We start from the raw sequence: 15,000 nt of genomic DNA, 5'->3' as shown, positions 1-15,000 counted from the left end.
GGAAAAAATTGAGAAGCCATTTGCTGACCAGGTGTCCAGTCTGTCCAGGCCCTTTGGTCCTGCCGGTCCTCATCAGTTTTTAATTCTCCTCATTAACTTACATCATTCAAACGGGGACATTTTGATCAACCCTTCCCCATGTCGTTCACAAAACCAAAATAGCACGGTCCTAGGCCCCCCTTGTGGGACCGCTCGTCACAGGTGCCCACTGTGATACCATTACGTACCATGACCTGTTGTTGCCTCCTGTCAGGTATTCTCTGATCCATTGCAGCCCCTTCCGAAGGCCTGATGCTCAGTTTCCCCACTAATTTTTTGTGAGGAACGGCAAAACCCTTTCTTGCAGTCCAAGAAGATGCAATCAACCCCCCCCCTCTTTGCTTACTTTTATTTTATCATAAACCCTTAGAAGGTTTGTGACACAGGATTTGCCTCCGAACTGTGTTGGTTGGATTTATACTCCTTTTCCCGTTCCAGGTGCCCACCACTCCCTCCGATAATCTTCCATAATTTTGTATACTATAAGCAATGACACAGGTCTATAGTTTAGTCCCCTTTTTTCTTTTCCCCTTTTTAAAAAGGGGGAACTACAGCTGCCTTCCCCTGGGTAGTTGCCCAGTTTCCAGGGATGTTTGAAGATTGTGGTAAGTGGTCGCACAACAAAATCTGCCCCCTCTCAAAGACAGGGAGAGATGTTGCCGGTCCCATTGCCTTGAGGTACAGTCCCTTGGTTTCTTCACCTCCTCCTCTTTGTTTTAGTCGTCCAAACTTGGGGTTTATTCCTTTTTTTCCCCATCTGGTCTTCCCCCGAGTCCTTCCTTCTCTACTGTAAATACTTCCAAATCTCGGTTGAGCCCTCACTTTTTGATGTTTTTTGTGAGTTCTCCACCTTTTTTCTCAGCCTTATACCTGGTCCGACTGTTGTTTTCCTCCAATGTGGCTATACTGGTTTCCAATTTGATTTTCGATGCTATTGTTTTACTGTCGGGGCCCCCTCCCTTTCTGCGCATACTGTTTCGGCTTTCACAAATTTCCCCCTTGTTTTCCTCCATGCCTCCTTTTCCATTCTCTTTTGCACTTTTTTTTTCCTCCCACCCCTTTCCCAAACCAAGGACTTTTTTGGTTTTCCTATTTCTGTTTCTGGGAACAAAACTTTTCTGCCTCCCCTTGTTGCCCCTTATTCCATCATCTCGTTTACTGATTTTCCACCATTTCTTTTCCCACTGAACTCCAGGAAGTTTTCAACCGTGTGTCCCCTAAGTTTTGGCCTGTCCCCCCAGTTTCCTTTTCCTTCTCCACTTGCCACTTTTTCAAAACTCAGAACCACATGACGTAGCTCCAAGGGGGCCCCCGTAAATGATGTCCCGATGTCTGATCTAATGGGTGATGTTAAGGTCATTAGACAGCGAAAGAGAAAAGCTACTAAGGAAAGCTTCTGTAATTTGTAGTGTTAGGAAGGTCATTGGACAGTTAGAAAGAATAGCTACTAAGGCAAGTTTCTCTAAAGGGTGGTGTTAGCAAGGTTATTAGACAGCGAGTTAAGAGAACACCTAATGCATGCATTGCTAATGGCTAGCATTCCCTACCATTCTCGTACAATTTTTTCAACTGAGAGAGAAGTTGGATCTATTTCTCTCCATGATCAAGGGAAAGAGGAATTATGAAATGTGTTGACAGTCAAATTTACAAATTGCATATCTTGTCGATATTTTTGGAATCTTGAACAAACTGAATTTACAGCTGCAAGGAAACGATACAGATCTGTTTTCTCACTAACGCGTCATTAAGGTTGTTCTTGACAAACTGGAACTCTGTATAATAAAAGTCAAAGGAAATAATTGGGTTCAATTTTTTTATGGGTGGATGCCATGGTCAGGAATAAGGAAACCATTCGGACGTAAATTCTGTATCTTTTATGGAAACCTACAGAGCGAATTCCACAGATACTTTCCAAAAGTGGGCATGGTAAGGAATTGATATTTTTCATTATTAATCCATTAACTACAAATGTTAGTAGTGCTCAAGAAGATCTGTAGGAGGCACTCTTGGATCAGAAAAATGACTTAACTGCTCAAGACAAGTTACCGTATTCTGTCAGCAAATGTAAACAGATTTATTTTGCCATTTGTATCAACTTATATGTGTGAAACTGGATTCTTACGTTTGTTACACATTAAATCCAAACAGAGGAATCAATTTACAGTGAAAAACGATATGCGTTGTGCATTATCAAGTGTCACTCCAAACACTGAAAATATTGTCGGTAAGAAGTTAAAAAAAAATCGGCTAGTAAAAAATATATTTTATACCTCAAAAAAAAAAAGAAGGTTGCCATCTCCAAATTTTGCGAAGCTTGTCAGTGAGAAGAGAATAAAAAAATATTTTTTTTATTATCACACTGGCCGATTCCCACCAAGGCAGGGTGGCCCGAAAAAGAAAAACTTTCACCATCATTCACTCCATCACTGTCTTGCCAGAAGGGTGCTTTACACTACAGTTTTTAAACTGCAACATTAACACCCCTCCTTCAGAGTGCAGGCACTGTACTTCCCATCTCCAGGACTCAAGTCCGGCCTGCCGGTTTCCCTGAACCCCTTCATAAATGTTACTTTGCTCACACTCCAACAGCACGTCAAGTATTAAAAACCATTTGTCTCCATTCACTCCTGTCAAACACGCTCACGCATGCCTGCTGGAAGTCCAAGCCCCTCGCACACAAAACCTCCTTTACCCCCTCCCTCCTTTCCTAGGCCGACCCCTACCCCGCCTTCCTTCCACTACAGACTGATACACTCTTGAAGTTATTCTGTTTCGCTCCTTTCTCTCCACATGTCCGAACCACCTCAACAACCCTTCCTCAGCCCTCTGGACAACAGTTTTGGTAATCCCGCACCTCCTCCTAACTTCCAAACTACGAATTCTCTGCATTATATTCACACCACACATTGCTCTCAGACATGACATCTCCACTGCCTCCAGCCTTCTCCTCGCTGCAACATTCATCACCCATGCTTCACACCCATATAAGAGCATTGGTAAAACTATACTCTCATACATTCCCCTCTTTGCCTCCAAGGACAAAGTTCTTTGTCTCCACAGATTCCTAAGTGCACCACTCACCCTTTTCCCCTCATCAATTCTATGATTCACCTCATCTTTCATAGACCCATCCGCTGACATGTCCACTCCCAAATATCTGAATACATTCACCTCCTCCATACTCTCTCCCTCCAATCTGATATCCAATCTTTCATCACCTAATCTTTTTGTTATCCTCATAACGGTCATAACCTTACTCTTTCCTGTATTCACTTTCAATTTTCTTCTTTTGCACACCCTACCAAATTCATCCACCAATCTCTGCAACTTCTCTTCAGAATCTCCCAAGAGCACAGTGTCATCAGCAAAGAGCAACTGTGACAACTCCCACTTTATGACTTAAGAAATCGTAATGACACGATTGCAAATAAACCATACCCCCGGCCGGGATTGAACCCGCGGTCATAGAGCGCGACGGGCTGGAGTTTTGAGACTCTATGACCGCGGGTTCAATCCCGGCCGGGGGTATGGTCCCACTTTATGTGTGATTCTTTATCTTTTAACTCCACGCCTCTTGCCAAGACCCTCGCATTTACTTCTCTTACAACCCTTTTTTACTGGGAAATAATTTCCCTCTTTCCTATGTACTCTAACTTGAGCCTCACTATCCTCGTAAAAACTCTTCACTGCTTTCAGTAACCTACCTCCTACACCATACACCTGCAACATCTGCCACATTGCCCCCCTATCCACCCTGTCATACGCCTTTTCCAAATCCATAAATGCCACAAAGACCTCTTTAGCCTTATCTAAATACTGTTCACTTATATGTTTCACTGTAAACACCTGGTCCACACACCCCCGACCTTTCCTAAAAAAAATAGAAAATAAATTTAAAACCAAAATGTATATTGTCTTCTCTTTGTACTATTTCTAAAATAAAAATGAGATGGGCTACGATTTATATTTTTTCCTTTTGGTCCGTGGATTGTAACGGGTTGAGAATTACTGAATTCTAAAGAAAAATTAACTGCCTTACCAAAGTGCCGTGTGGTCTGAACGGGTTTAGAGCTTCCTTCTGAATATAAAAAGTATATTTTTGAAGGTGCAGCGACGGAAATACATCTGCATCAAAGGAATAGTGCAAACTGAGGCAGTTAGATATCAGCGTTAAAGATTTATAGAATCGAAAGAGGCAGTTATAAGCTAGTACATAAAAACAAATATCCCAATTTATTCAATGAAAAGAACAAATTAAGACCTTCAGAGCAGAAATCTAATTCGAACCTTTCACTAAGAAACACACCATCTTTGAAGCTAAACTGAAGAAACATTCTTTATCTTAGACTTACATCCTAGAATAAATAAACACACCAAGTTTGAAGCTTATCATTTGTATTATCAAGTTTTAGGATGAAGGAGTTCAAGCCAACAGAATGAGGTATTCAGAAATTATTGCATGAAGACCAATAATTCATTTTTTTCTAGTTTCTTCCATAAAAAAAGTATATGGTATGTACAGAGGCCAAAAACAATAAAAAATTTACCCCAAAAGAAGATTTGCGCATTTCAGGATTAATTCAGTTTTATTTTTTACAATAATCTTGAAGTCACACAAATGCTTTAGGAACACAAAAATTACATCATTTAGATATAACATTTAATAATTCAATAAAGTCAAACACTGCTCAAAAATGACATTCTCCAGTTATTTCAGGAAAACCAATTTATTTACTAAAATTAACACACTGAAACTTGTACATGAATGGTATACAGTACCGACAAGATGGAGAATTAGACACGAGCGCAACAAAAGATGAGGTAATGAGTCCCTCAGTCTTGGAGATGGTGAAGACCACCGTAGTCTTGAAGCTTCACTCTTGTGCTTCACAGTCTTCACGACTACGGTGCTCTTCATCATCTCCAAGACTGAGGGACTCATTACCTCATCTTTTGTATATAGTTCTACATTCTTCACATTATGTAATTTTATAAGAACATAAGAACAAAAGAAATAAGGAACACTGCAACAGGCCTACTGACCCATGCGGAGCAGGTCCATGTCCACCCCCCGGATTAGCCCAATGACCCCCCCAGTCTGGTCACCTTCACTCAAGGATGGAGCACGGCACCAGACCCAACAGCACAGGCTAGTCAGGTCCAACTCACAACCACCCACACCCACTCAATGTTTCAAAATATGCAGTTAAGTAAAATCTGAGTTTATATTCACTGAGAGTATTTATCTGTGTATATGTCCTGTACATCAGGTCCGTAACTAAAACATACCAGCTAATATTATTTACCGAAATCTGCAGCTCATCCACCAATCATCGTTTTTGTTACTACACTGTGTAGGCACAAGTATTATTCATGATCCAAACATTGTTTACCAGTCATCACAATTGTTTACTACGTTGAGGAGCTGCCATACGTCTCTGTCGGACATAATTCACCTCAACTTCAGTGTCAACGACTGTACGAATCAACAACCTTCATTAATATACAATTATAAACGAATAACAAGCATTTTTAGCTAGAGTAAGTGAAGGTGAGGTGAGAATGACGTATATAATGCTGTCGTAATCTTGATAAACATAGGAAAGATGTTGGTCCACAGTGAGGCAGACATCTAGAGTCCTGATGGGTCCCAGATCGAACTCAATGGAAACCAAGAAAATTTCCTTTTTCGAACATCTCTCATACGTTGTGACTTATGAGTTAAAGTCACAGTTATGTTTTACATGCGTTCTTTAAAATTGTTTGTTACACATAGAAACTAGTCATACTTTTTTAATGTCTATCAGTGCCAAACATGTTTGTAATGTCTAATTATATTAAAAAATCACTGGAGAATTCTTTTTTAATTACTTGGAAAGGCATAATAGAATACATTAAATTATTTAAAAAATTAACTATTTATTGACCTTTAAATCCTTAATTATTATTATAATTATTATTATTATTATTATTATTATTATTATTATTATTATTATTATTATTATTATTATTATTATTATTATCATCATCATCATATATATATCGTGACTCGACTCCTTTAGTTCAAGAACCGACTGTATTATATTGATAAAGCCATTGGTTAACGAGACGTCTCTAAATAAAGCTACTCAGACATTGGTTATGTGTCTAATTCTTCACATTAAAATTGACACAATCTATATTCCAGCGAAGCTTCTTCTCAGGAAAACACTTCAGTACCAAAAATTTGAAGCCGAAGGTGGAATACAATCCTCAGTTATTACAAAGATTACCACAAAATTTGCACCTACACAACCAGAACCCAGGAAACGTATACATGTAATAGGTTTCTTGTGTCTTGGCCTATGCTGATGTCATTCTCAAAATCAAACTGTCAAAATAAGGTTGCTTGTCCATTTTTGAATTGTGAAAATTATTTCTAGCAATTTTAAAAGATTCATCAGTTGAGTATTTTGGGTATTTTAGATCATTAGCTATTTCATAAATCTTCAAGATTTCTTCATCATATGAATTCTGGGCTGCAAATATACAAAGTTCTCAAAAACATTGATGAGAATACAGACAATTTAACTTTATCTTGATGTGAAGAATAATAGTGTACATGGGAACAGGTTTTCTGTAAATTTTAAATTTAAATTCATGGTTTCCTTTATAATTAAAACATCCAGGAAAGGCAAAGAATTATTTTGTTCAAACTCAACAGTAAAATTTATGTAATAAAATAGTCTATTAAATTTAATTTAATGTATCAATATTCTTAGGGATACGACATAAAATATCAACATATCCATACAGGAAACTAACAAATAACTGTTCCTATGTGCACTATTATTCTTCACATCAATATAGAGTTAAACTTTTTGCATTCTCATCAATATTTTTGAAAGTTTTGCTTATTTGCGGCCCAGAGTTCATAGATGAAGAAATCTTGAAGATTTATGAAATAACTAATGATCAAAATCCCTCAAAATCTTAAGTGATAAAGCTTTTAAAAGTGCTAGAAATACTTTCTATTATTCAAAAAAAGGACAACCAACCTTACTAAACTAAAAGTTTGTTGGTTCTCCCTTACCATGAAAACTTAGTTGACATGCCTTCTCTACCTAGGAATTTTAATATGATTTTTATTATCATTAAAATGTGATAAAGATCATTACGGTCAAACCGGGAAAAGTCTTGAACTAAGATTACAACATAAATATAACATTAGAAGTGGACAAGATTCTAATGCTCTGTTTATTCATGAGAAAGATTTTTAATAATCCAATTGATTTTCAAAAGGCTGACAATATTATATCTGGCAGGTCGATAGAAATATAATAGAATCAAGTTTCATAAAAAATACTTTTGAAATAATATGAATATTGCTTTAGGATTATACAAATTAGATTAATTTATAATTAATAAAATCTGGGAAAAATTTAACATACATTAGACAAGTTAAAATCTTAAAACTGTGTTTAACACATCCTTGACTACCTACCTACATCATGAAAAGTTCTGGTGTTGTAAGTTGACCGCGAGGTGTAGTCTCGTTCTTTTATGCCTTCTTGTTGATCTTTCGTTTTTGCAGTCCCTTGATAATGTGAAAAATCATGAAATCACTTGAAATTTCACTGTTTCTTCACAGTAGTTTTCTGCATATAAAGGACCACGCAGTCCTACAAGGATCAAGCACCCAGCACCCGAGGACATACGGTGGTGTGGGTGCCTCTGAGCTAATTTCATTCTACTTCCCGTTTGGTGTACTAGCCTCCACGAGCAGAATTTCATATTATTGTAACCACGAAAGAGTGGGTTAAAACGTCATGTGGTTTTTGCTCACCATGAGGGGGGCCAAAACGACAACGACATGGGTTCGACTCCTCGGCTGGTCGCAGTGTTGTTATATATATATATATATATATATATATATATATATATATATATATATATATATATATATATATATATATATATATATATATATATATATATATATATATATATATATATATATATATATATATATATATATTAGTAACACATCGGCCGATTCTCACCAAGGCAGGGTGGCCCGAAAAAGAAAAAAATTCATCATCATTCACTCCATCACTGTCTTGCCAGAGAGGTGCTTTACACTACAGTTATAAAACTGCAACATTAACACCGTTCCTTCAGAGTGCAAACACTGTACTTCCCATCTCTAGGAATCAAGTCCTACCTGCCGGTTACCCTAAATCCAACAAGTACATTTATTATGCTCTCTGTGGATGAGGGTCCTCAAGTAGCATTTTAGGTGGTACTTCCATTCATTTTTTTATAAAAAATAATCTCATCCAGTGATGCTGCATTAACGAAATGTAGGCTCATGTTGGCGTGAGTCCAGCGAACTCTTGCTAGCGAGACAACACTCAACCAAACCATAGAGTGAACATGTTTACTTCTTCTCTAGGTATTACCATTGAAAATAAAAAGCTGATATTTTTTTATAGTATGTGAACAGCATAACATATATTGCAAATATTAAAAATATGGCACATTAATGCAATAAAACAGAAAATTGGAGTGTTCTCTCTGCATGACTGTAGTAATGTATTAATATTTGCATCCACTAAATTGCCACATACACAAAATTGTTGTAGGCTGTAGTAGTGCTAAATTGCCTCTGGATTTTTTTTTTTTTTTTTAATTTTCAGTGTCGAGGTGTTTCAGTAGTAAGAAGCCGGGGGTGGGGGGGGTGGGGGGGTCGGGGGAGGTTACAATTGATAGTTCGTCGCGTGATTTTAAAAAGAGGGAAGTACATGTACTCAGATACAAAGGGATATGCGCCCATGCTCCAGTGAATAACAGGGACGCGACGAGAAGAAAGAGACAAGAAGTGTAGAGAGACCAAGACTCTTCAACATCCTATCTTCATGTCTAAAGGGATTTAGACCCATCCCTCCCTAGCTATCTTCAAGAGGGCACTGGATAAGTTCCTAAAGTTGGTTCCTGATCAGCCGGCAATGAGGTCAAGAAGAACCACCAGTTTAGAGGATGAAGCCAGCAACCAGGTCTCCTGGTCTGGGACCGAGCCAAGGAAGCCACTACAGGTGACTCACAACCACTGGAATGCAAAAAAGATATTTGACAAAGAAACTGCTCCGGCTGTAACGTTCAGGTAAATGAAAATAGGAAATTACGAATACATAAGTACAAATAGCTAATTACATATAAGTAATTACTAGAAGGTAGTTACTAGAAGGCAATTGCTAGAAAGTATTTTACAAAGAATTAATTATAAACGGTGGGAAGGAAAATGCTGCAGAGAAGTCAGTAAGGAGGCAAGAATGAACGAAAACAGAAATTCGAAAGGTAAATATGACAACCCCGTGAGGGTAGTGATCGAACACAAGGATGGTAGCACAAACTGAGATTATGAGCAGGAAAGCCGAAGTGTACACACAAGAAGGGAAACAAACGTGTACACACAAGCAGGGAAGCAGACGAGTACACACAAGAGGGAAGCTAAGGTGTATACACTACTAGGGAAGTGCACATAGACATACGTACATACATACACAGGAAAGCAAACATGAACCCAGTTAAACCCTACAAACAATCTATCGAACATTGTCAGCTGAAAAGGAACGCAAAAAAAAAAAATAGAAATAATAACTATAGGAGATTAAAAGATAAACCAAAGTCAATATTTTAAGAAAAAATAATAACAGATAATTTGTAAATATTAAGCCTATTAAATATGACTTAACTATAAAATTTTAAGAGAACTTCACGTGTTTGGTACGTGTGTTTGGGCGTATGTATGTTTGCCTAAGTGGGAGTACGCTTGCATGCTCGTGCATGTATATGAGTACATATGCATGTGTATATCGCTGGATATACATATGCATATGAATATGTATTCAGCATGGGCATGTATATGAACCAGTGTTCCAGCCAGGGACCCAGAGATTACAGACGGCGTTCTCACCCACGCACCAGATCCACTGTCCAGAACACTGCTGGAGCAGCATATACCGCAGAGCTGCAGAACCGAGTCTACTACGGGAGCCAGAGACAGGTCATCACAGGACTCTGATCCTGGCGAATATTATGCAACACTCACTAGTGTTACAAACACAACTAACACGCATGTGGAATGAAACTTGTGACAACGTTTCGGTCCGACTTGGACCATTAACCAAGTCGGACCGAAGCATCGTCATAAGTTTCATTCTCCAATGTGCGGGTTATTTGTGTATTGTTCCACTCACGGCATTGTGCCATTCTTGTTCTTTAGTAAAACAAACGCTTTAATGGACCACCTCTCTTCTGCTTAATATAATATAGATTCGGGAACAATAAAGCATGTGCAGGATGGTCGGTATTGCAAACATTATGCAGACAATAAAGACGAGTAACTGTGTAAATCATTAGGCAGGATGGTGACTAGTAAGGGTAAGTTGGAGGGTTAATAAAAGCCAAGTGAGTGTCAGTAAAGTTGCCCACCACTTCGGTATCACTACAAACATTGCTTTATTACGCACAGCTATGCTTGTATGACTTACAAGCGCTTAGCAATTTCCCAATAGCAGCAGCTGCGCTGCTACTGTTGTTGTTGTTCGTGGTGGTGGTGGTGTTGTTGTTGTTGCTACTGCTGCAGATGCTTCTGCTGCTGCTGCTGCTGCTGCTGCTGCTGCTGCTGCTGCTGCTGCTGCTGCTGCTGCTGCTGCTGCTGCTGCTGCTGCTGCTGCTGCTGCTGCTGTTGTTGCTGCTACTGCTGCTGTTGCTTCTGCTGCTGTTGCCGTCAACCCCCCGGCTGCTTCTCCCACTACTGCTGTCGCCGCTGCTGCTGCCGCTCTGCTGCTGCCGTCACTGCTGCTGTTGCTGCTGCTACTGCTGCCTCTGCTGCTGCCGGTACTGTTGCTGCTGCTTCTGCTGCCGCCGTCGCTGGTGGTGCTGCTAATGCTGCTAATGTTGCTTCTTCTGCTGTTTTTTCTGCTAGTTCTTGCTGCTGCTCCTACTGAAACTGTTGATCCTACTAGTGCTGCCGCTTGTATAACTACTGCTACCTCTGCTGCTACAATTGCTGCTTCTACTGCAGCTGCTGATGCCGGTAGCGTTGCTGTTCGTGTGGCTGTTGCTGTTGCTACCTCTTTTGCTACTACTGCTGCTGGTGCTGCCGTCGCTGGTGGTGCTGTTAATGTTGCTGCTTCTACTGTTTCTTCTGCTATTGGTGGTGAGGAAGGTGATGGTAGTGCTGCTGCTAATGGTGGTGGTGGTGGTAGTGGTGGGGTGGTGCTGCAGCTGCTGATGCTGCTAGTGTTCCTGCTCGTGTGGGTACTGCTGCTACTTCTACTGCAGCTGATGCTACTCATGTGGCTACTTCTGCTGCTACCTCTGCTGCTTATCACGAGCACAAGTACCTTCAACGGGCCAGCAGTACCTGGCCTGTCTTATACCAACTTATAATACAGTCAATAGATTTGGTTCAGCATGTATTCCCACCAACAGAATGTATTTACAGTTGGTAAGAACCATTGATCCAAACAATGACTAGAGTTTGGAGGGGATGAGAACACTTTTACTGCTATAGCCACTGCGCACGAATATAAGACAAACCCTGGTATGATGCGAATCATCTCTAGAAAAATGAGGCTTTCCTTTTATGTGAAGTAATTTCACCTGGACTATCTTCCCCTCTTCCCTCCAACACTATTAACTAAACACACAGCCTCCAGCACACGGATGGACGCCCCATACCAGCGCACACATACTGGCAAACATTGGCCAGCCACATCTAAGTCTGGCTAAGATGACTTGCAGGAATGCACTCCTATGTTGAATACAATATTGCACTCCGTGCATGCCACACTGCTGGTGTTTCTGCTGCTGCTATTACTACAACTACTTGTATTGCCAGGTAGATTAGGATTTAGGGGTGAAGAATTAGTCAGAATTGTTAAAATCAACTTTGAAGGTTCTTGAATGTAAGTAAATATCAGGATAAAACTATTTATTTTTGGAAAATGCACCGGTGTTACTTCCAGTATTAGGTATAAATATTTTTTTTTTTTTTTAGAAAAAAAACTTAGATAGCTTGGGAAGGTCGAGAGAGAAAACAGTCTTTGATAGATACTCCAAGTACCATATTCTTCGGTATTTATGTGAGATGCTGTCTATAATCTGTAGGGAAATTATGTACAGTGTGTTCGGGAATTATTATAGTAAATTGCTAGTTTGCTGGGGAAACTTATGTATATACAGAGTACTCAGAGAGTTGGGGAGTATTTTGAAAGCATGGGAGAAGGAATATTGTTTGTGTCATGCATGGTAATGTTTACCTCCTAGTGGTATTCATATGTTATGGAGTGAAAGATGTTAATGTAATAGTGATGCTTAAGAACAGTGTCTAGACGCAGAAAATGTGAACGAAATCTTGTAAGTTTGAGAATTTTTGAGATAATCTTGATTATTTTTTGTGTTTACATGAAACCTATCGTCAGATGCTTTGTGGGATTAAGAGAGATTTTATGAAAGACGGAAGCTGGAGTTTGGCCATAGAATATATACTGGGTGGTGTATGTCTTTAAGCATATAAAGACTGGGGTCCGTGGTTAGATTCCCGGCATGGACGAGAGCGTTGGGCATGTTTCCTTACAACTGTTGCTCCTGTTCACCTAACAGTAAGTAGATACCAGTCGACTGTTGTGAGTCGCATCCAGAGGGTGGAAGTATACCTTAGAATTCTTAGAAGTGAACTTTGAAATAAGCTGAGGTGGGATAACAGCTCTTAGTCTGTGAAAATTATTTTTGTAAAAAAAATTAAAACAGGTTAGACGCAGCCTTAATTAATTATGTGTTGTCGATAGACTTTAAACTGCATTTTAGGCAGGAATTATACACAGTGAGACGAATGGAAGCAAAAGTACACCAACTAGCTCTCTGCATTGGCAATGCTCTTTTTTCGTGTTGAGATACTCCGAACAAGAGAAGGATCACAGAAAATGCACAGGAGACCAGGGAGTTGGGGAATGTAAATGTAGGAAAAGTGATCGAGGTAATACGAGTTTTGTGTGAATTAAGAGGCAGCTCGAGGTATACTAGTTGGTCTTCCGTGTATTTTTACGAGTCAGTAGTGAGAGCCACCACGCTGGAGAAGAAACATTGATGGTGTGTGACACAGTAGAGGCAGATCTGGAGGAGGTATGTGATGTAAAATAAACCTTACTCTGTGTACTGTCTGTAGATTATATTTTTGATAGAATATTATGTCAACCATACATATCTCTCCCGCCTGCATGTCTCCTGCTTATCTCTCTTCAGTCTGCCTGCCTTCTGCTTACCTATCTAGAGCTTACCTGTGTATCCTGCTTACCTCTTTACGGCCTATCGGCATCCTACTTCCCCCACTCTAACCACTATCCGCCTGCCTGTTTCCTGCTTCTCTTTAGCCTGTCTACCTACTTCTTACCTCTATGCAGTCTACATTCCTCCTGCTTAAGTCTCTCCAGCCTACCTGACTGGTGCTTACCTGATGCTCAGAAAGGCATAATTTACAAGTGATCAAAGAATATGGCTAGGATAACATTTGGCTAGGATAACATTTGGCTAGGATAACATTTGGCTAGGATAACACTTGGCTAGGATAACATTTGGCTAGGATAACACTTGGCTAGGATAACACTTGGCTAGGATAACACTTGGCTAGGATAATATTTGGCTAGGATAACACTTGGCTAGGATAACACTTGGCTAGGATAACATTTGGCTAGGATAACATTTGGCTAGGATAACACTTGGCTAGGATAACATTTGGCTAGGATAACACTTGGCTAGGATAATACTTGGCTAGGATAACACTTGGCTAGGATAACACTTGGCTAGGATAACATTTGGCTAGGATAACACTTGGCTAGGATAACACTTGGCTAGGATAACATTTGGCTAGGATAACATTTGGCTAGGATAACACTTGGCTAGGATAACATTTGGCTAGGATAACACTTGGCTAGGATAACACTTGGCTAGGATAACACTTGGCTAGGATAACACTTGGCTAGGATAACATTTGGCTAGGATAACATTTGGCTAGGATAACACTTGGCTAGGATAACATTTGGCTAGGATAACACTTGGCTAGGATAACATTTGGCTAGGATAACACTTGGCTAGGATAACACTTGGCTAGGATAACACTTGGCTAGGATAACATTTGGCTAGGATAACACTTGGCTAGGATAACATTTGGCTAGGATAACATTTGGCTAGGATAACACTTGGCTAGGATAACATTTGGCTACGATAACACTTGGCTAGGATAACACTTGGCTAGGATAACACTTGGCTAGGATAACACTTGGCTAGGATAACATTTGGCTAGGATAACACTTGGCTAGGATAACATTTGGCTAGGATAACACTTGGCTAGGATAACACTTGGCTAGGATAACACTTGGCTAGGATAACACTTGGCTAGGATAACATTTGGCTAGGATAACACTTGGCTAGGATAACACTTGGCTAGGATAACATTTGGCTAGGATAACACTTGGCTAGGATAACACTTGGCTAGGATAACACTTGGCTAGGATAACACTTGGCTAGGATAACACTTGGCTAGGATAACATTTGGCTAGGATAACACTTGGCTAGGATAACACTTGGCTAGGATAACACTTGGCTAGGATAACACTTGGCTAGGATAACACTTGGCTAGGATAACACTTGGCTAGGATAACACTTGGCTAGGATAACACTTGGCTAGGATAACACTTGGCTAGGATAACACTTGGCTAGGATAACACTTGGCTAGGATAACACTTGGCTAGGATAACACTTGGCTAGGATAACACTTGGCTAGGATAACACTTGGCTAGGATAACACTTGGCTAGGATAACATTTGGCTAGGATAACACTTGGCTAGGATAACACTTGGCTAGGATAACACTTGGCTAGGATAACACTTGGCTAGGATAACACTTGGCTAGGATAAC

This window comes from Cherax quadricarinatus, chromosome 46 (genome assembly GCF_038502225.1).
Source record: "Cherax quadricarinatus isolate ZL_2023a chromosome 46, ASM3850222v1, whole genome shotgun sequence".
Lineage (NCBI taxonomy): Eukaryota > Metazoa > Arthropoda > Malacostraca > Decapoda > Parastacidae > Cherax > Cherax quadricarinatus.
Note: the sequence above shows the minus strand (reverse complement) of the source record.